The following is a 22,386-nucleotide window of genomic DNA, read 5'->3' as shown; positions in this document are numbered from 1 at the left end:
TCATTCACTGGTCACAGCTGAAACAGGGATTGAGTACTGAGGAAAAGTGCTGCTGCTCTGGGGCATAACCCTGCTTCTGACACTAAGCTCCTTGGCCAAGTTCCTTTCCTGGGCCTCAAGCTCCTCACCTGTCATCTGATAGCCAGGGAGCTTCCTTCTAGTTCCAGAGTGGAGATCTTGGTCTGGCTCTGAGGCCCGCTGATGGCCTCCAATGGGTCTGTGGTCCCATCCATATCAATCCACAGGCATGCTGTTGAAAGTGCCTACTGGGTGCCACTGTCAGGGAATCACAGAAAGACCAGAGCCTGCCATCGAAGTGGCTGATACAGGCTCCAGAAAGAGGGGGAAGAAGTCTACGTCAGAGAGAGAGCTCCATCCACTGAGAGGGAGGGAAGAGATGCCTTGACTGGGATGACTCTTGTCTGGGGCTTCCCCTCAAGTGGTCACAAAAAGTTTCCCCAAAGCCTTTCCACCTTGATTCTGACCTTTGTAGCAGGGAAACTACAGGCATTATTTAGCTCCCTTTTATAGGTGAGGAAATTGAGGCTCAAATCAAGCCAAGAGGCATTTTAAGTGCCTACTATGTGCTAGACACTGTATTAAACTCATCTGCCCCCCCCCCCCAAATAGTCCCTGCTCTCAAGGAGCTCATGATCTCCTTGGGGAGGCACCATAAAAACACCATCTTAGTGGGAAGATACTAAGATTCAGAAGTAGTGGGGGTCTCAGAGAGCTTGTGATTTGCCCAAGGTCACACGGTCAGTAGGTTGTGATCTGGGCCTGGCATCTTTCAACTCCTCTTGCTCTTTATCTGGTCTTCTTTAGCTCCCTTTCTCTATATTTGTTTACATTTTGTCTGGCCTGATAGATAGTGAGTTTCTTGAGGGCAGGATGGTCTTTTGTCTCCTTTTGAATCTCCAATGCTCAGTTCGAAAACAGACTTGATTGAATGAATGAAAACTCCACAAACTGTTGTTCAAAGGTCCTTGGCCTCGGCAGCCTTGGCACAAGCTCAAGACCTTCCCCAGACAAACTATGCCCAAAGAAAATAAGACGGACTTTTTCAGCTGCTGACTGACCTCTTAGAAACTGGAGCACTCAGCTTTGGGATGGCCCCGATAGAGGGGCTTTGTGATCTGCCTGTACAGGCTACTTGTGCAGGGTGACAGGCAAGGGCAGGAGAAACCTTTGAGCACTTTTTCTTAGTGTTAACCAGGGGGAGCTTATCTCCTCCTGGATTCTAGAAGCCATCCAAAGCTCAGGCAGGTGGCCTTGAACCAGTGAGAAGGTATGCCAGCCCTTTGAGCTGGCCCTGAGAGCATGGCTGCTATCTCTTGGTTCAGATTATTGCTGCAGATTTGCTCAGGAAAAATGAAGGTCAAGGCAAAGTTCCAACAAGAAACATGAAAGGAAACTTTGAGTGTAACAGTTTGGAACTTCTCAGGGCTTGCAGAGTGTCCAGAAGACCCATTATTTTTTGTTTGTGGGGTAGAGAAGGGAGAGAAGGCTCATGGAAGACTAATTTCTGAATGAGATCCTGTAAAATAAGACCTAGGCTCAAATCCCACCTCTGATACTGACTACCTGTGTGACCAGGGGCAAGTCATTTAATGTCTCTTTACTTCCCTTTCCTCATCTATTAAATAATAGGGCAGATGGGATGGCTGTGAGGTCCCTTTAAGTTCTATGATCCTTTGACCTCTGACATGGAGAGGATGTGTGGCAGTGTGGGGAGAGATTTGGCCTGAAAGACCTCTCACCCACTGATTTAGTCTCCAAAATATCAGTTCCAGAATAGTGGTGGATGTTCACACCAGTGGTTTAAAAAGCCTTACCAAATGAGAAACTCAACTTTTAGGTCCCTAATTGATCAGTGGGATCCCTTGGTCTTGCTGAGTTTTTTTTTTTTTAATAGTAAAACTCTCCCTTAGTCTTCATGTTATTATTATTTCAATAGTCACAAAGTTTTGTGTTTCACATTTTCTCCCTTCCCTGCCTGCTCTCCCTGATAGAAAGCAATCTAATAGAGTTTTTCATGTATAACCTTGTAAAACAGAAATCTGTATTAATCAGGTTGTGAAAGAAGAATCAAATCAAACAGGAAAAATATTAGAGAGAAAAATCATACATAAGCCAACTTTTAAAAATTGAAGCCAGTATTTAAACTTTGCGGTTCCTTCTCTGGATATGGATGGTATTTCCCATTGCTAGTCTTTTAGAGTTGTCTTTGATTATTGTGCCGCTAAAATAAACGTCCATCATAACTGATCAGCATCCCATGTTGCTGTTAGTGTGTAAAATGCTCTCCTGGTTCTGCTCACTTCGCTCAGCACCAGATCACGCAAGTCTTTCCAGGCTATTCTGAAGTCTTGTCCCTCATGATTTATTATAGAATGATAGCCTTGCATCACATTCATACACCACACTTTGTTCAACCATTCCACAATTGATGAGCATTCCCTCATTTTCCAGTTCATTGCCACTGCTGTTATTAATATTTTTGTACATATGACGATCTCTTTGGGACTCTTAGGGATACAGACCTAGTAGTGGTACTGCTGGATCAAAGGGTATGCACAGTTTTATTGCCCTTTGGGCATAATTCCAAATTGCTCTCCAGATCAATCATCAGTTCACTACTCCACCAACAATGCATTAATATACCAGTTTTCCCACATTCCCCACCCCCCTTGGATTATTTTCCTTTTTAGTCATATTGACCAATCTGATAGGTGTGAAGTGGTACCTCAGAGTTGTTTTAATTTACATTTCTCAGGGTATGTAGGTGCTACAGTGGATGGAGCACTGTCCCTAGAGTCAGGAGGACCTGAGTTCAAATTTGGCTTCAGACACTTAATAATTACCTAGCTGTGTGACCTTGGGCAAGTTGCTGAACCTCACTGACTTGCAAAAAAACAAAAAAAATTGTACTTCTCTAATCAAGAATTATTTAGAGCATTTTTTCCATATGGTTGTAGGTAGCTTTAATTTTTTTCATATGAGAATTGCCTGCTCATCCTTTGACCATTTTGCAATTGAGGAGTGATTTGTATTCTTATAAATTTGACTCAATTCTCTATATTTGAGAAATGAGTCCTTCGTCAGATACACTAGCTGTAAAAATTGTTTCCCAACTTATTACCTTCTTGGTTGCATTGGTTTTATTTTCAGCAAAACCTTTTCAATTTAATATAATCAAAATTATCCATTTTGCATTTTATAATGATCAGTCTCTTCTTTGGTCATAAACTGCTCTCCTTTCCATGGATCTGACAGATAACTATTCCTGGCTCTCCTAATTGGCTTATGTTTTCACACTTTATGTCTAAATCCTGGATGCACTTCTACCATATCTTGGTATAGGGTGTGAGATGTTGGTCTTTGCCTAATTTCTGCCATCCTTTGTTATGGTTTGTGAGTTCTTATCCCAGAAAGGGAGTCTTTGGGTTTATCAAACAGCAGATTACTGTAGACATTCACTCCTGTTTCTTTTGTATCTAGTCTATTCCACTGGTCCACCACTCTATTTCTTAGCCGGTACCAAACAATTTTGATGACTGATGCTTTATAATGTAATTTTAGATCTGGTATGGTCAGGCCATTTTCCTTTGATTTTTTTCATTAATTCCTTTTATATTCTTTTTCTTTTCTTTTTCTTTTTCAAGGCAATGGGGTTGAGTGACTTGTTTAAGGTCACACAGGTATTTAAATGTCTGAGGCTGGATTTGAATTCAGGTCCTCTTGACTCCAGGGCTAGTGCTCTATTCACCTTATCACCTAGGTGCCCCAATTCCCTTGAAATGCTTAGCTTTTTGTTCCCCCCACATGAATTTAGTTACTATTTTTCCCTTTGCTGAGATTTTTTAGGGACATCCCTACCAAATGCCTAGAACAGAGGAATGAGTGCTGACCTTGGAATAACAGGAGCTGAATCATAGCTGTCATTTTTTTTACCTTTCTAATTTTAGGCAAATCATTTAATGTCTCCAGACTTCACTTTCCTCAACTTTAAAATGAAAGGATTGAATGTGATAGCCTCAGAGATGCCTAGAGTAGTCTTCCACCTCTAGGACCTGTGACCTAGGACTCTGAAAGGAAGGAGACTTCCTAGAACTAGGCATTAGAAGGACCTGGTAGGGAGAGTGTTTAGCTGCAACACTGGACATGCCTCAGTTTGCCCATCTGTAAAATGGGGATAACAATGTTTACAAGATTCCTAAACTGTGAGTCGTTGTTATATCCCTGCTTTAGTAGAGGAGAGCCGGATGGCTGGATGAAGCAGGTTAGTTCTATGAGCAACATTGAAGTTCAGGAATACTTTTGCTTTTTTTTTTTTTTTTTTGATGTGCTCATTTCGCATACTAAGTTCTATCCATATCAATAGGGTTTCAGGTCTAAAAACTTAAAAAAAGATGAAAAAAATCTCCAAGTCTTATAAACTAGATGGATAAAATGAGGCCTGGCAGGGCTCAGGTTAGATTATTGTTCATTCCATCATGAGTTACTCCATTGAAAGCAAAGTAACTTATTAAGAGAGAAGTGCAGGGCAGCACATTCCCTTCCCATTCCACTCCCCCAGAGAGGACGGCAGCATTCTGAGCTTTTGAGAAGTCAGCAGGGTCACCAGAGCCAGAAGCATCGGGAAGAGGCCTGGCCTTTCTGTGGGTGCTGGCCAATGAAGATATAAATAGCTTGGTCTGAAGAATCCTGCTCCCTTTCTTGACTGAGGGAGTAGAGAGGGAAAGAGCAGTTTTGGGAAATGATCTGATGATGTCAGAGTTCATGATTGGTCATCCTGTAGGCTCCTTTTGTAGTTCTATTAAAAATTTCAGAGCAGAAACCTCAGTGGTTGTTTTTAAAACTGTTTATCAACAACTTTTGGTTAATGGCTTCCTTGGTACCAGATCCCATCCAAAGCATTGGGGGATCAAAGACCAGGGAAGCAGTTCCCATAGAAAAAGATCCCATCAAAGCCTCCAGGGACTGGGTTCCTGCATACATTGGGGCAGGGGCTTCTGGCCTTTGAAGGAGCTCATTGATTCTCTGAGTGACTTTGGAAGAAATGTTGACTCATCGGCCAGCATATCAACAGGGTCATGTTTTAGGAGATCACCAAAAGACAGACTCAATTAAAGGAGAGCTGAAAGTAAAAACAAATTTTGTCTAGAGAATATGGGAAATGAAAACCCGAGGCTTCAGCTTTTTGGTAAGAAATGCCCAGCACTGTGCTGGAAGATGGGAAGAATTTCTTCATTAAGTTTCCATCCACTTTTTGTCCTAGAACCAGTCGCATAAAGTTTTCTTGCTGATTTGAAAAGGAAACTACAAGGACAAGAATCGTTGTGCAGACCCGCTTACAATGAACACATATTTTATGGGAGGATCTTTCTTCTTACCCTAATTCTTTGTTTCAAGTGTTTGAAATGTTAAGACCCAATAAGGTGAGGATTCCAAGTGTGACTTTTTAAAAAATGTATTTATTTTTTTACAAGGCAATTGGATTAAGCGACTTGCCCAAGCCACATAGCTAAGTGTCTGAGACCAGATTCAAACTCAGATCCTCCTGACTCTAGGGCCAGTGCTGTTTCTACCACACCACCTAGCTCCTGCCCCCTTTCCCCCCAGTGTGACTTTTAAAAAAAATAAAAATGGTAAATTTGGAGCAGATCCAGTTTGACATTTTCAGAAATTAAAACTGCCATGTATATTTGTTTTTGAATAGATTGAAAATGCTATTACTCTTGACTGGATTGTATGCAGGTCCTTATTTTTGTAAGATGGTGTTTCTTCTAGATAAGAGAATTATAGCTTGGCTACTTGGTACCCATGAAACCTTGGATGGTTCACTTAATTTCCAGGTCTCGATTTACCCATCTGTAAAACAAGGAGGTAGGATAAGATCAGGAGTTGGAAGATGCTTCAAAAACCATCCAATCAAAGACTAAGAATCTCCCCTAGAGCATTTTCCATAAGGGTCCAAAAGAAAACCTCTCATAGAAAGGGAACACTCAACCTCTTAAATCATCCCAGTCTATTCTTGGAAAGCACGGGAAGGGAACTCAGAACTCTCTTTGCAACATAACTGACCTATGTTCATCCAGTCTGAGACAGCCCCCTGGCATGGGTGTTTTGAGCCCTTGGAAGTTCCTCCGCTCCTTGATCCTTCCTCACTTAGCCTCTTCCCCAATACACCACTTTTGGGTGGTATTGCTTGTAAATACTGGATTCTTCTCTCTAGGATTCATGGCCAAAGAAACCAAAATCCGTATTCTTTTCCCTGTCCAGGAGTTGTGTTCATTGCTTTATGGATATGATCAATTTTAACCTGGGGAGGTGGGTGTTCTTATTATCCCCACTTTAGAGTTGGAGAAACTGTGATGGAGAGGTGAATGACTTGCCCAAGGTCACACATCAAGGGAGTGTCCAGGGCTGGATTTTAATTCACATCTTCCTGTCTCTAGGTGTAATGCTTCATCCCCTGTGCCACCAGCTGCCTCAAGGGGCAGAAGCCTGGGATGGCTAGCTGATGTCTGCTAATCCTATCCATTGAGTATTTCTGTTTTCAAGTCTCCCAGTGGACAGGTACTTTTTCACTTTGGTTAGACACACAAGCAGAAAGGAAGTCAGTCCCCCCCCCCCCCCCCCAGAAGCTTGAATTCTAATAAGGGAAGTTGGCAGACTAAAAGGAAGATGAAAAGTGGGGAATGGGGGGGTGAGAAGGGAGAAGGGAGAAGGAGCTACCAGGACAGAGGCAACTTCCTGGGAACTTCCTCAGGGAGATGGAGAAAGTCTCAAGAACCAAGAGAGGGATGAAGCCCTGGCTCAGGAGATGATAGAATCAGAAGGTGGACTTGATGTAAGCACCAAGGTGACCTATGACTTCCGGGAGCCAATGACTTGGGGAAACCTGTCTGGGCTAGAATCTGTGCCTTTAAAAACTGAGCAGGGCCAATTAAGTGGTGCAAAATGGGAAGGGTTGAACCTGGAGTCTGGAAGACTTGAGTTCAAATTTGGCTTGAGGACTCTGGTCATGCTTCTTTAATATGGGTCAGCCTCAGCTTCTCCATTTGTAAAGTAGGCATCATAATAGCACTTCTCTCAGAGGAGCAAAGGAGCTAACATAGCTGAAATGCTTTGAAAAATTTAAAACTCTCCTTAAATCCCTGTTTTTGTTATTATATCTTCACTGAATAGTAGCTGTAGAAGTAAAGTATTTAGAAAATGTGTTTTCTCGGTGCCCCCCTCCCCCATTGTTTAAGTCTCTTCTCAAACTTTAAAGTGGTCTTAAAGGCATCTACTAAGACCTGGGGGGTCCAGGAAAGGGCTCCTGTTTCCCCATCCTTAAAATCATCCATGGCCATTGATGTTAGAGTTGTTGAATTCTCTGCCCAGGGACAGGATCAGGTCACACATCCCAGACTTTAGGGTACATCTCTGGGCATGGTTAAGTAGAACTCTCTGTTCTCTCCTGTCATTTCCCTGCTCATCCTTAATGTAGTTAAATGTGTTCTATTCTTTTGATCCATTTCTATCCTTGATTCTTTGAAAAAAAAAACAAAACTCAAAACATACAATTCCCCTAATCCAGATATTTTGCTGCTATCCTTTGTTTTCATATCACACTCATTTCTGAATTGGACCTTCCCCTTCTTTATACCCAACACGTCTTCCCTCCGAACTCCTTTATTTCTTAAATCACCAATAAAGTGTTCAACGAAACCATCTGAAAGCCTATGTACCATTGCTCCATCCATTAGCCCCCGAACTTCTCATGAAAGGAAGGAGGGCCATATTTTCAATTCTTCTTTTGGGTGAAGATAATTATTATAATGAATCATCATTCCCTTTCATTTTCATTATTCTTTTTATCTTCATTCTTTATATGTTTTCCCAAGTTTCTTTATTTCTCATGATACAGGAATATTAGATGACATCTACTGTAATATGACTTGATTATCCATACTTCAGTCGATAGGCAGTTGAAAAGTATTGCCTTGAATAGTTTCATGTTGGATGGAACCGAGGAAGTGCTGCTGGGTACAGGGTGTAGACTGCTTCTGTGATCACAATATTCCAAAGTGTTTTCCAGGATGTTCTATCCTTTTATTCTTTTTCATTTCATTTTTTTTGGAGGCAATTGGGATTAAGTGACTTGCCCAGGGTCACACAACCAGTAAGTATCTGATGTGAGATTTGAACTCTAGTCCAAATAACTCCAGGTGACTGGTTTGCTACCTAGCTGCCCCTCTACTCCTTTATTCTGGAGGTGACTCTTCACCTTGAGACCCTAGAGAATAAAGGCAATTGAGGAAAAGAATGCAGAAGAGAAAAGTCTAACAGTCTCCTCCTGGAAGGGTGCAGCCCTCTCAGGGATGTAGTCATTGCCCTCCCTAAGTCCATCCCTCCTCTGCTTGCTTCCTCCCCCCCACCCCATTTTGGACACGCTCCCCCAAACATGCTGCTGTCACTCAGCCTACTCTGATCCACTGGCTTGGGTTTCTCTGTGGCATTCCTGGACTCAGCTGTTCCTAACCTTCCCCCAGTCTTCCTTGGGGAGCCTTTAGTCACAGCCTGGCCCTTCCCCTTTCTTTAGATGGCCTCAGCTCCATCCACTCCCCCCACCCCAAATCTCTGCCTTAAAAGGTTTTCTTTTCCTCTCTCCTAGAATCCCAGCATTTCAGAGTCGGAAGAGACCCCAGGGGCCAGATCTTTCCCAACCCTTACTTGGAAAAGAGGCTCACTCTTGTCTTTCTTGAAACTTGATGGAAGCCCTTCCAGGAAGGGCTCTCCACTTGAACAGCCCTAAATGCTGGGGAGTTTTCCTGACTTCAAGTCCACTTTGGCCTCACTGCTCTTTCTGCCCATTTCTCTGAATTCTGGAGCCAAACAGAACCCCCTCTTCTATGTGATGGATCATCTCCCCTCAATCAGCCCCACTGGGCTTTCTTCAACTAATTTTTCTGAGGGAGGGCAGAGACCTCCATGAAACAAAATGTTCCAGAGGTTGCTTTACCAAGGCAGAGCCCAGCAGGACAACAGATCAGATCTCATTGTTAGCACCAAGCTTCTCTCTTTTTTAAAAGGATTTTATTTATTTTGAGTTTTACAAATTTTCCCCTAATCTCACTTCCCTCTCTCCACCCCATATAGAAGTCAATTTGCCAGTCTTTGCATTGTTTCCATGGTGTACATTGATCCAAATTGAATGTGATGAGAGAGAGAAATCACATCCTTAAGGAAGGAACATAAAGTATAAGATAGCGGGAGCAGACAATAAGATATCAGTTTTTTCCCCCTAAATGAAAGGTAATAGTCCTTGGTCTTTGTTCAAACTCCACAGTTCTTTCTCTGATACAGATGGTATTCTCCATCACAGAGAGCCCCAAATTGTCCCTGGTTGTTTCACTGAAGGGATGAGCAAGTCTTTTTTTTTTTTTAGGCTTTTTTTGCAAGGCAAATGGAGTTAAGTGGCTTGCCCAAGGCTACACAGCTAGGTGATTATTAAGTGTCTGAGACTGGATTTGAACCCAGGTACTCTTGACTCCAGGGCCGGTGCTTTATCCACTACACCACCTAGCCACCCCTTGAAGGGATGAGCAAGTCTATCAAGGTTGATCATCACCCCCATGTTGCTGTCAGGGTGTACAGTGTTTTTCTGGTTTTCCTCATCTCACTCAGCATCAGTTCATGCAAATCCCTCCAGGCTTCCCTAAATTCCCATCCCTCCTCGTTTCTAATAGAACAATAGTCTTCCATGACATACATATACCACAGTTTGCTAAACCTTTCCCCAATTGATGGACATTCACTTAATTTCCAATTCTTTGCCACCACAAACAGGGCTGCTATGAATATTTTTGTACGAGGTATGGGTTTACCCTTTTTCATCATCTCTTCAGTGGTATTGCTGCATCAAGCTTCTCTTAATGGATTCTGAGTTCTCACTAGCTTGTTGGGCAAACTCTTCAACTGTTGGCTCACCATGACTGCCCCATCTTATGGGGATTCTTTCCCAATACAAAACACAATCTCCCTTGTCTTAGTCACTGTGGCCTAAAAAGCTCACCCCTCCCCAACTTGGGTTAACCTGGAGATAATGTGAATATTCCACATTTACACAGGAAACATTTTAGGGTTGACAAGCACTCTGCATGAATTCTCACAACCAGGCTGGGAGGTAGGTGCTGTTATGAGGCCCATTTTACAGATGATAAAATGAAGGGAAAAGTGAAGAGTCAGAGAGCTAGGCTGCTTCTCAGACTAGATTCAAACTCAGGTCTTGCTGACTTCAGACTTGGAGTTCCCCTGAGCTACCTGATAGATGACCACAAGATGGGAGTGGCATTTCAAGGTTCTGGGCCACCTGAACCTCACTGTCAGTGAATTCCTATAAACCTCAGTTAATTGGAAGAGATGTGGCTCTCCTTACAAAACCTGGGTTTGAACTCTTCACTAGTGATTCCAAGCAAAGCTGGAGGACCATTTTTTGACAGTGAGTTGTATTTGGGTTTGAACTCCTAAAACCCTGAGACTGTGGAAGACTTGGGTACTAGTCTCAACTCTCCCTGGGCACTTCATCTCAAAGGATTCTGGGCAAATTTTGAAGATGTGCCTAACTTAAATTGGTGGAGGGATTTTCCTCCTCTGGAAGTTCTTTATGCCACTGAAAATACTAGGAGGTGTGGGCATCTTCCTTTTTGTTCCTTAGGTTCTTGGGGTTCTTTACCTGGCATCTGGGAACCTGAGAAGAATTGCAAGGTGTATTTCCCTGGTCATTGTCTGCTTCTGTCACCACTTCCCAGTGACTGGTTGCCCCTAGGGTGGTCCATGTGGTTGACTTAAATGGTCCGTTCAGCTCTATTTTCCCAAGGTGGCACCAAAATGGTTCCTTTTGGGGCTCTTCTGCCTTTTTCCTTATTGTGTGGCCTGTCTGTCCTCCCTCAAAGGGACAGTCAGTTACAGCCCTGCGAGGTGCTTAGACCCAGTGCTAAGCACAAAGGATCCAAAGAAAGCCAAAAGACAAGGCCTGCCCTCAAGAAACCTAGTCTTATGAGAGAGACAACATCCAACCCTGGGTACAAATCAGATCTGCCTAGGTGGGAAGCAGGAAAAAAAAGTTATTTCATTGGATAATGGACACAACTTGGTTACTTGGGTTACTTCCCACAAATCTCAGAGACCTCACTCAGTCCCTTTCCTCTCCCAGTCAATCCAGAAACGTTAATGAAGAATCTGTTAGGTACCAGGCAAGTGGAAGGTGCTGAGATCCTGAGCCTAGAGGTAGCCTTACAACCACCCTGGGAGGAATCAGAGAGGGGCATTTAGGCTGGCTCAGGACCATCATCTTCTCAACCTCTTCCCAGGATACAGGAGAGAGAGAGCGCGAGAGCGAGAGCGAGAGAGAGAGAAAGAGAGAGAGCTTGGAGATCAGTCCCAAATGCCTTCCAGATGAAAGAACCAAGCTGCCTCTCTTTTTCCTTTTGCCTGTGCCCTCTTCCAGTATTTAGTCCTGAAACTGGACTGGTTCATTGGTAATCCTAAAGTGGGGAAGAATTGTTGAAAGGATGTGGGAGGAAAGAGATTTCTTCTTGCAGCGGGATTGGCAGAAGATGTTGGTGCAGTGTCAAAAAGCAGTTGTAGGGTGGCTAGGTGAAGCAGTGGATAGAGCAAGGCTCTGGAGTAAGGAGGACCTGAGTTCAAATCCAACCTCAGACACTTAATAATTACCTAGCTGTGTGGCCTTGGGCAAGTCACTTAACCCCATTGCCTTGTAAAAAAAAAAGATATTTTTAAATAGCAGCTGTATTTGTTTGTATTGAAGAAATGATTGCCTCCTACTTGAGGGCAGGAGACTTCAGGAGTTGCTTAAACAGGGGTCCCTGAACTGGTTTCTAAAGAATTTGGCTAAAGCTATTTCAATGTAACTGGTTTCCTGTGTGATCCTAGATGTTTATTTTTTGCTTTTAAAACATTTTGAGAAAGGTTCCACTGACTGTAGCGGAACATCAAAGGGGTTCATAACCCTAAGAGTCCCTACTAAGAAAAGATTCGACCTCTTTGGGGATCTGACTGCCCAGGTCTTTCAGCCCCCCCCCCCCCCATTAATCCCAGAAGTCCAAGGTCATCTGCAGTGATGGGAGGAAGCTCAGCCCAGGATGACTGTGAAACAGTGGGATGATGGGGAGTCTGAACCTGGAGTTCTTCAATTCTGTTCTCCCTCTGACTTGGAGCTGTGTGACCAATGGCAAAGTAATGATCTTCTCTGAGCCTTGGTGTTCTCATCTGGCAGGTGGAGGTGATAGAGGGTCCCTATCTCACATGGCCCTTGTGAGACAGGAGCATTTTTAAGTCTTCATAGAATCTGAGGTGCAAGCTGGGGGTATTTAATTAAGTATTTGCAAAGTATTTAACAAATGACTCAAAAAAAAATGTACACATGCATAGCTTAAAGCTTAATCTGCATTATGGCCATTCTCTCCACTTTTGAAGAAAACCCAGTAGAATATACCCTTCCAATGAACATTGTGCTTCTGCTGGAGGAAATTGTGAGAGGAGAGACCTTTTGCCTTTGGGACCCAGCTTTAAAATACCTATTTCTAGCTCCTGGTTTTGCCTTGTAGGGTCAGCTAGAAAAGGATTCACCCCTTAAAATAGCCTAGCATAAATGTGGCTAATAGGGTTTTTTAGATTAGAGCTATGATTCACCAGGGTAGAAATATTTTCTCTTCTTTTTTTTGGGGGGGGGGGGCAAGGCAGTGGGGTTAAGTAGCTTGCCCAAGGCCACACAGCTAGGTAATTATTAAGTGTCTGAGGCCAAATTTGAACTCAGGTACTCCTGATTCCAGGGTGGTTGCTATATCCACTGTGCCATGTAGCTGCCCCCAAATCATTATTCTATGTCTCCTTTAGGCTTAGGGAGAGAAAATGGCTTCTTTCCAGTCAGACCATTGTGAGAGGTTTCAGAGTTCAGATCATTTGAGGACTTGGGGACTCTCTGCACAGCCTCTCTGTTGTCATTGTCATCACAATTATTCTTCTGCTGGTGATGTTGAGGATGTGGAACTCTCTGGTTGGAGAGAGTGGGGCTAGAGAAGTCCCCCCCCCCCCCATTTAAGGAGGGAGCCAGGGCAGCCTCCTCTGTTTCCTCCAGGCTAAATTGTCTCCTTTCCCCTCCCCTCCAGTTCTCTTTAATTGATTAGTTGATTTAGTTGATTCCCTGATTAGATTGAGGCCTCCTGGTGTGAACTTGGCCTCCAGTAGGTGCTTGGCAACAACAATAAAAGAAGCAGAAGTTTTGGCTTGACCCCTGACCAGAATAAACACATCCTTGAGTTGGCCATAGCCCAAGGTCAATGGTCCAAGGCCACCGAGGAGGTTACCTTGGCCATACAGGCTGTGAGTTTCCTCAGAGTTGATGAGATGTCCCCATGGGGAAAAAGCGTAAAACCTCCTTGGTGCCCCTGAACTTGTTAAGAAATGATGACTAGTTCTCCAGTTCAGAGTCCTTTCTAGATTCACCTGAAGAAAAGAAACTTTATCAGTTCCTGGTCAGGAAACAATGGGCTCCATTTAAATTCTTTTTTCCCTCCTTTTCATAGGCCTAACCTCTCTTTTCTCTTAGTAAAATTGTAAAGAATCAACAATGAAATCTTGGTGGGGGGATGCCCAACCCCTCATATGTGGGGGGGAGGGGGTCATTGGAGAACATCTGTACCTCACATAGAGTTCTTTTCTTTATCTTTCTCCATACCCTAAAAGGATTTGAGTAAGGAAACACCTAAACATATTCTCTTTTCCATTCTCCTGAAGGAATTAGGGCAGTGATTCTCCAACTTCTTGGTCTCAAGACTTCCTTTGACTTTTCAAAGTTATTGCCCCTAAAAACCTTTTTTTTTTTTTAATGTGAGTTATATGAAGGAGCTTGGTTGTAAATGTTTAACAATAGGCTCTCTCCCAAAACTACTCAGACACGGGGCAGCTAGTGGCATGGTGGATAGAGCACTGGCCCTGGAGTCAGGAGGACCTGAGTTCAAATTTGACCTCAGACACTTAATAATGACCTAGTTGTGTGACCATGAGAAAGTCACTGAACCCTATTGCCTTAAATAAATAGAATGTTAAAAAAAAAAGCACTCAGATGCACTTTGTTTTTGTTTTTGTTTTTTGCAAGGTAATGGGGTTAAGTGGCTTGCCCAAGGCCACACAACTAAGGAATTATTTTCTGAGGCTGGATTTGAACTCAGGTCCTCCTGACTCCAGGGCCAGTGCTTCTCTCCACTGAGCCACCTAGCTGCCCTCAGACACACTTTTAAGTGTAATCTGTTTTAGAGATATTTTCTCCACAACTTTTTTAGAGTCTGGACAATTCATCAAACTATAAATTAAGCCCTGAGCTGTAACTTTCTAATTCCCAAGGTACAAAAGCTCATGCCTGATTCTCCAGCACATCCACGGGTATGTGTCTAAGGATATTTAGTACTGGAAATTAAAATCATCATTCTTTCAAGTTTTTCCCAATTTGTTAAAAACTTACTGCATTTTAACATAAATAACAATGTTAGGAAAATAACTATATTTCGAAAACAGAAATTTGTGAGAAAGGTGGCATCCCTTGTACACATCTTTTTAATGACTGCCTTTCAGGAAATGGCTTGCCAGCTTCTCCCATCTGCTTCTGCCTTCAGTCTGTTGTGCTTGGTTGTTTTGGTTGAAGCATATGCTGAAAAGCTAGCTTTACACAGAGATGGGCTTGGAGTATTTTAATTGGCAACTCATTTTGTCCTCCCAGACTCTGAAAGGACCCTGGGGATTTGCAGGCTCTGGGAAGCCCACTTGCAAAACCCCAAGGTGAGGGTCTTCCCTAAGAGCTTGGAAATCCCTGGTGAACAAGTGGGCCAGGGGAGGAGAATGGTCAGAGGGCTGCCTTGGCATCAGGACAGTGATTCTCCAGGGGCATTTCTGAAAGATTAAGGATGAAAAAATGTCAGCCTAAAACTATGTAATCATGTTTTGTCAGAGTGGGAGATTTTTCTTCCTTCCAGATTCCTGTGAATGTTACTTCCCACGCCTTGGGTGAGACAAATTCTCAAGGTCATGAGGGATCAACTCCATTTGAATCCTTTTTCCCTCTTGCTTGGGTGAGAGGAAGACTCAGTTAATAAGGATTGTTTCTGGGCCACTTGGGTCTACCATTCAGAGCTTGTGGTAGTAATATTTTTGGTGTAGGCAGGAGTAGCCTTCCACTTCCTTTGCCCACAGGGCCATCTCATGTCCATCACTTCATTTCTTTCAGATCAGACTTTTTAAAAAATACCAGACTTTTTAAAAAGAGGCATGGAGCTTGAGTCTTTATTATGCCAGTGTTACTGGGTTTCTTATTACAACTGGTGACTTTCAAGGGCCAAGTCACTCTGCAGCCTCGACTTTCCCAAAAGGACTGCAAACCAGCCTGTTCTGGCAATATGGACAAGGGGTCATCCTCTTCCCTTCTGACCTGGGTTAGGACTTGAGCTTTTGAAGAAGAGATGGGTCATCCCAGGATACCGAAGGCAACACACTTTTTTTTAACTTAACTTGCATCAGGTGTGCTGGAAAGCCCCACCTGGACTGACTTCCTTAATCTCTCTTCATATTGGTGGACTGGGCCCCTCAAGAACTGCTCTTAGGGTGCGGGATCTAGGGAGATCCCAGAAGGCCCAGGCTTCCATTATTATTTATTATTATTCTTCCTGAGCTCCCATTTGTGTGTTTCCTATTTAGTCAGTTGGACTTCAGTTTGCTTTTTTTTTAATAAAAGGAAATTGCTGAAGAGATATGGCTAAAACAGCAGACATTTGGTTAAAAAAATTTCCCTGAAACTGGGGGTACATGATGGTACCCAGAGAGGGGGGGAGTCCAAACGAAAATGAAAAGAGAGTGAATTCCTGGCTGGAGTCTGGAGGTACATTTTTGCCTCCATTTCCAGATGTTCTTTCTCCTCTTTCTGGAGCTTTCCAGAAGTTCTCTTAAAGGTGTAGCTCTCTTCTGAGGTACTTTTCTTGTCCCAGATTCAGTTTGACTGAAGCTGTTTCTCTCTCTCTCTCTCTCTCTCTCTCTCTCTCTCTATCCCTCTGCCCTCTTTGCAGCCTGGAGATGCCCACTCTCTCTGCCCATTTGGGAGTTTCTGCCTAGAACAAATGTCCAGTGGAGAAAGTATCTGGACAGTCATGTTTCTCTCAGCTCTGCTCCTAACTCTCCAGACTGCTCTCCTTGTCCTCTTGCACATACTTTGTCTTCCTCTTTCATTTCACTTTTTCTACATGTTATCTTTTCTCTATTAGACTGTATACTTGAGGGTAAGACTGTCTGTTGTGGGTATTACTGTGTGTATTCTCAACTCTTGGAATAGGGTCTGGGACAGTATAGTGCCTGTCTGTCTCTCTCATCTTGGTCCGGCTGTCTCCCTTTTGCTATCAGGTGTATCTTTATGATCCAGACTGAAGTTCGAGACCACAGAAAATCTGCTCCTCCATCCCCAGAGAGCAGCTCCGGAGTACAGAGGAGACTTCCTTCTAGATGTTTGATCATTTTGTGGGCATCAGTGCAACACTTAAGTCTGTTAATTGTCTACTCTCCCCTTTCTCTTTTTGTTTTCTTCCAATCAAGCTGTTTTATATAACAGAATGAGTTGGAGGAAGATTTGTTCAGTCATCCCAGGCCTTAAGAAGCCCTCACTCTGAGATGCTAGGAGGCCCAGCAGCCATGTCTTCACCCCACCTCACTAAGGGGACTCCTTTCCCCACCATATTTCCTGAATGATCTCATGGACAATTGTATTTTGCTGCAACCTTCTTCCATTTTGGTTCTTCAGGTCTTGGCATTCTCTGATCATAGATTTGGAACTGGAAGTCAGGTTAGAGACCTTGTCTTCCAATCCCATCATTTTACAAATGAGGTCTGGAGAGCTGATAGGTGCCATGTGGTATCAATCTAGCAATATTCATTGCAAAAAGTTTTGTATCAGGGAGGAGGGTAGACTTGAACCAGTGACACTCACTAATGGCCTTCCAGAGCCCAGGGCTCACTGTTTTTATGCTGATAATCTGGCTGATGCTGAGAACCAAAAGGTTGTGGAACCAACCATTTTCTCTGTGGCTTCATCGCTCAGGGAACTGTCTTTGACTTGAGCATACCTTCAGCTCTACTTTGTTTTATTAAGTCAGATGGTTTTAGAATACACAATAAAGACTGAAGACCCAGGGACATCTTTAAGTTGCTTGGTGCCCATAGGGAGATCTGCTGCTGGAGGCCAGTTCTCTGGGGGTGCCTGCCTGGCCAGGCAGCACCACTCCCTGGGGCAGTCATATCACTCCATGGAAGGCAGAGGCCAGATTTTCTTGTTTCTTCCTTTTGAAAGCTTAGTTCTTCACAAATAGAGATTTCCTTCCCCTTCCAGTCTGTCTACTTTGAGGAAAAAGAATGGAGAAAGAAAACTCTTCTGCTTTGATCATGAACAAACACTCCCACATGAAGATATATGTAGCTTTATGTACAGATGTAGACACACACATTTTCCATAGCCAACCATTCCCTCTCTTTTATTTTGGGGTCTTTGCTTAGTAGTGACACCACTGGGCCAATGATGAAAAAGTTTAGTGACCAGGCACAAGTTGCCTTCCACAGTGGCTCCTCTGCCAGGATTCCTGCCTTCCCACAGCCCCTCCAGCATTTGTCCCTCAGTATTTGGGGGAGGTCTCTTAGTTCTCCTAGCTGGATGTTTTCTAAGTGAAGCCTCTGTGACTCTTCATACTGGCTGCTACAGGAGAGCCCATGCCACAACGGGAAGGCGGGTGTTGAATAACCTCAAGATTTAGCATCCCTGAATATTTGGTTGGATGTCTCCGGGATGAAGTCCCATTGGGTTACTGGGCCTGGTATTCTAGGACTCGGCACTCTTCATGGGTTAGTAAATGTCTGGGAGCCTCCTTTCCCCAGGCTTTTGCAATAGCTTCGGGTGGCCATCAGAGGCATGCTGGGTCCCGATGAAGGCCATCTTAATGCCTCACTGCATGATGGAAGCTGAAGGGCAGTCCAGGTACTAACATGTAAAATGATAGGGTCAAAGGAGGGGGTGGCCGGTCACCCTCTGACCGCCTGCCACCAGTCTGTCCTACTCTGCCCAAAGCTCGACTCTATCCTACAGTGAGCTGGGCTCCTGTCCCACTCCTCTTCCAGGATCCCTTCCTTCCTTCCCACCTCCTCCCAGGACCCTTTCTGGATTCTTCTACCTGCTAGGGCCCCCCCCCCCCAACCGCCCTATTTGGATACTTTGTATCTATCCTTTTAGTATCCATGTGTACACACACACACACACACACACACACACACACACACACGGGCACATGCAATGTTTGTGCACTGTATGTATACACTGTATTTGTATAAAAAGTACCATATAGACAACATGCTTATTTCCTCATTAGAATGTCTTTCATTCATTGTGATTTAGCACAGGGCCTGGCATACAGTAGGTGCTTCATAGATGCTTCTTGGTTGTTGATTGTGTTCAGTAGATTACAGCAGGATGCCCACAAATGCCTCATGCATTTGAATATACATTTCCCCATGTTTTATGAAAATGAAATTTTGCCTTCATTATCTTGAGTGGAGAATAAGAGCAGTCTCCTTAAGCCAGGAGAGCCGGAAAAGTGATTCCTATTTTATTTCTGACATGCCGTCGCTGACCCAGGAGAGCTCATTTAGAAGTGATTCATTTATAGAAAGTTCTCTGGTGTTTGAGGTCAAGCTCTGGATACTCTGCTCCCAGAGTTCTAAATAGAGAGCTCTGGCTCATGTTTCCAAATCTCCCATGCTATCTGGTTGCCAATTTTTTTTTTTTCAGAAGCATGAACCTTTTTTCTGGATGGTCATTACTAGTGGAGAAGGTGGAGGCAAGGACATCCCTTCTGTGTGGATTCTCTGTCTCTCTCTCTCTCCCCCATACCTCCCCCCTTCCATGTTTTGAAGCAAGTGCTAGAGGTTTGGTATTTTATTGTTATGGAAACATAACAAATGAGAAAGCATAAACGACTGAGTAAATATTTCTACTACCAAAGCAATGACTCAAATGTTTTAAAATGACTTCCCAATTGTGACTTCCAGTTAGGATAATAGACAAGATCATGATGCATTGTTCTTTTAATATTTGAGCACCTAAGGTGCTGGTCAGCTGAGAGATTTGTTTATTTTTATTGACATTTTTATTGTTATCTCTTGGTGCATCTCTTTCATTTCTGAATATATTTCTCCCCTCTCCTTTATCTAATGAGACATCTCTTGTAATTTAAGAAAAAAAAAAAGGTCAGAAAAAGCAAAAAGAAACATGCCACTGAGTCTGACAGTAATTTGAAATGTTTCCCACTCATCTCTCCAGTGAAGGGGAAGGGAGACAACTTTTGGTTAAATTTTCTTTCACTTTCTTTTGTTTGCTTGTTTCTTCTAGGGCTTTAAATGTAAACATAGCCTTTCTGTATATGTAATCAAGAGGCAGCCTGGCCGAGGGGCTAGGAGGCAGAAAGAGCTGGGCTCACCCCAACTCTCCTTCTGACTCTGTGGCTGCCTGCCTTTAATCTCAGAGGAATAATTTACTCTTCTAGGATAAGTTATTGATGAGCTGCTGATCTGCATGGTGAGGAGTGGGGTGGGGAAGATTTTCCACCCCGGGAGTTTTTTCCCTTAAATCAAAACTCTAGACCTCCCCTCACCTCCATTTCTGGAGTGGATCTACAGTCCACACATGATATGACTGAGGCTGGATGTGTCATGATTGTATATTCAGTAATCTGAATACCTTGGATGATAATGATGGTAGTTCATGCTTACCCATGAACATATGACAAATAGATGTTAGAATCAGGGGCTCCAGGGTTCAAATCTGGCATTGCGTCCTTCACGGTGTGGCTGTGGAGGGAGGAATTGTTCAGTTATTTCAGGCATATCTGATGTCAGAACCCCATTTTCTTGGCAAAGATACCAGAATGGTTTTCCAGTTCCTTCATTAGTTCATTATCCAGATGAGGAAACTGAGGCAAAGGGTCACACAGCTAGTAAGTCTGCAGTCAGATTTGCATGTTGTTGCTGGCACATGGTGGATTTTAATAAATGCTGGTTGATAGAGTTTGGTGCTTAGTCTGCTTGGCCCATAGAGAATGCTTGTTGACTTGATTTCCTTCTCTTTCCCCAAGTTCAGCCAGCCTTTAAAGACGTGAAGGAATTTCTCTTGAAAGTCGCTTCTGTCCTTCCCTTCCCTTCCCTTCCCTTCCCTTCCCTTCCCTTCCCTTCCCTTCCCTTCCCTTCCCTCCCCTTCCCTCCCCTTCCCTTCCCTCCCCTCCCCTCCCCTCCCCTCCCCTCCCCTCCCCTCCCCTCCCCTCCCCTCCCCTCCCCTCCCCTTTCCTGGCATCATTCCTGGGCAGCCACTCACATACATTTTCTTCCAGGTACTCTTTACACTCTGAAAAATGACCCCCACCCAACTTACCCCAGCTTCTATAAGTTAACTAGCTCATTGAAAATGACACTAGTAATCTAGGAATCCCATTAAATATGGACCTAACTCTGTGTGTGTGTGTGTATTTTACAAAACAATCCACTTTGAGACCTGACTTTGGGAGGCTCCAAGCCTGAGTGACTGCAGAATGGAGGGAGGCCCGGAGGCTTTCAGGTTGGGTTCATTCTGTAGAAGATCAGGCATCTGGGAGGAGGGCTTTCCTGGCCAGGCAACTGCTGAAAATTATTTGGTGCAGAGTTTCGAGTCCCATCCCCGGAAGGGGCCCACCCCTAGGGCCCTGTGGGAAAGCAGGAGTGGTGGTGGTGGTGGGGGGTTGCTTCCTGTGCCTCCCAGATGCCTCTCCCCTTTCCCATCTAGATCAGAGTCCTATAATACCCACTCCCTGGTCAGATGCCCCTAGCTTTGATGGGCTCAGATTTCGATGGTGGGGAGTCCAGGGAGACCAGGGAGACCAGGGAAGAGGCAGCTGTTGGCGTGGGTCTGGGGTCAGGAAGACTTAGGTTCAATTTCTATCTCAGATACTTATTAGCTACATGGCGTGGGCAAGTCACTTTACCTCAATGCCTCAGTTTCCTTACCTGTAAAATCAAGATGAGGATATTTGAAGCCTGGATTCTAGTTCTGGCCCCTCCTGGGGCAGCCCTTCAAATGCCTAAATTTTGTCAACCAGTACTTAGGAAGCTCCTATTAGACTCCAGGCCTCATGCTAACATCAAAAGACAGCTCACATGCTCCCCTAGTCTCCTCTCCTTTAGGCTCAGCGCCCTTAGGTCCTGCCTGCAAACAGTCCTGGGGTGACTGGCATCATCCCCAGGCCCCTCGACCTCCTCCAACTTTGCCTTTGCAGTCTGGCTCTCCCCACTTCTCCAGGCTGAAAGTACTGGCTCTGTCCAAATCCTGATCTGGAGGAAAGGCTTCACCTGCTCTACTTTTCTGACCTGGCCCCTTCCTGCCCTTTGGGAGCTCAGTGGTTACCCTCCCCCACCAAGTCCCAGACACCTGCCATTGTGGGTCTTGATCTAGTTCTGATCTGTGTTTGGCTTTTGTCCTCCTGAGACACAGGACTAGTCTCTCACTCCCCACTCCCAACACGAGGGATCACAGGTCTGAGCCCCCATGCCTGGTTCCATTCCCTTGCCTACCTTCTGGACAACTTTCTTGGGAAAACACTTTTGAGTAAGTTTTTCCTGCTTTTAACCTTCTTACATAGAATGGAAATTCTTCATTGTGTTGAGGCAGGGGCCCCTCAAGTGGCTTGGAAGGCTGAATCAACTCCTTATTTGAGAAATGTGTTTCCCTCTTCCATGCTAACCATGCTTTATACTAGAAATCAGGATATTTTTCTCATAGATTTTAGGTGTTTATGAGGCAATGTTTGTCCTTCATTCTCAAGGAAGACTATGATATCAGGGAAGTGATGTCATGACATGCATGTGGATTGAATTTGAGTGAAGGGGGGCTGTGTAAGTCACTAGCCTCATTTTCTCCTCCAGAGTCATCTGGATCCAGGGACCAGAAATGAATCACGATAACCCTGGATATGAGGCATTTGGGGTTTAGTTACATGCCCAAAATCACACAGCTAGTGTCTGAAGTCAGAGAAAGAACAGGAGTTTAAACAAAGACCAAAGACTATTATCTTCCTTTTTTTTTTTTAAAGTTTTTGCAAAGCAAAACTCCAGGGCCAGTGCTCTGTCCACTGTGCCACTTAGCTGCCCCACCTTCAATTTAAAAAAAAAGGGTCTTATGTGCTATATAATTTTGCTATTTCTAATATTTTATTTTTTCTTAAGGATATGATTTTTCTCTCCACACATTCAATTTTGATCATATACATTTTG

At 43.9% G+C, this 22,386-nt stretch overlaps 1 protein-coding gene across 1 annotated transcript in view; it reads left to right on the top strand.

Moving 5' to 3' along the window:
• The window catches only part of GIPC2 (GIPC PDZ domain containing family member 2), a 68,077-nt gene that overhangs the window by 1,214 nt on the left and 44,477 nt on the right, over positions 1-22,386 (top strand). The gene's annotated exons all lie outside the window — the stretch shown is intronic.

Source organism: Macrotis lagotis, chromosome 2 (assembly GCF_037893015.1).
Source record: "Macrotis lagotis isolate mMagLag1 chromosome 2, bilby.v1.9.chrom.fasta, whole genome shotgun sequence".
Taxonomy (NCBI): Eukaryota; Metazoa; Chordata; class Mammalia; order Peramelemorphia; family Peramelidae; genus Macrotis; species Macrotis lagotis.
This window is presented reverse-complemented; position numbering and strand designations above follow the sequence as displayed.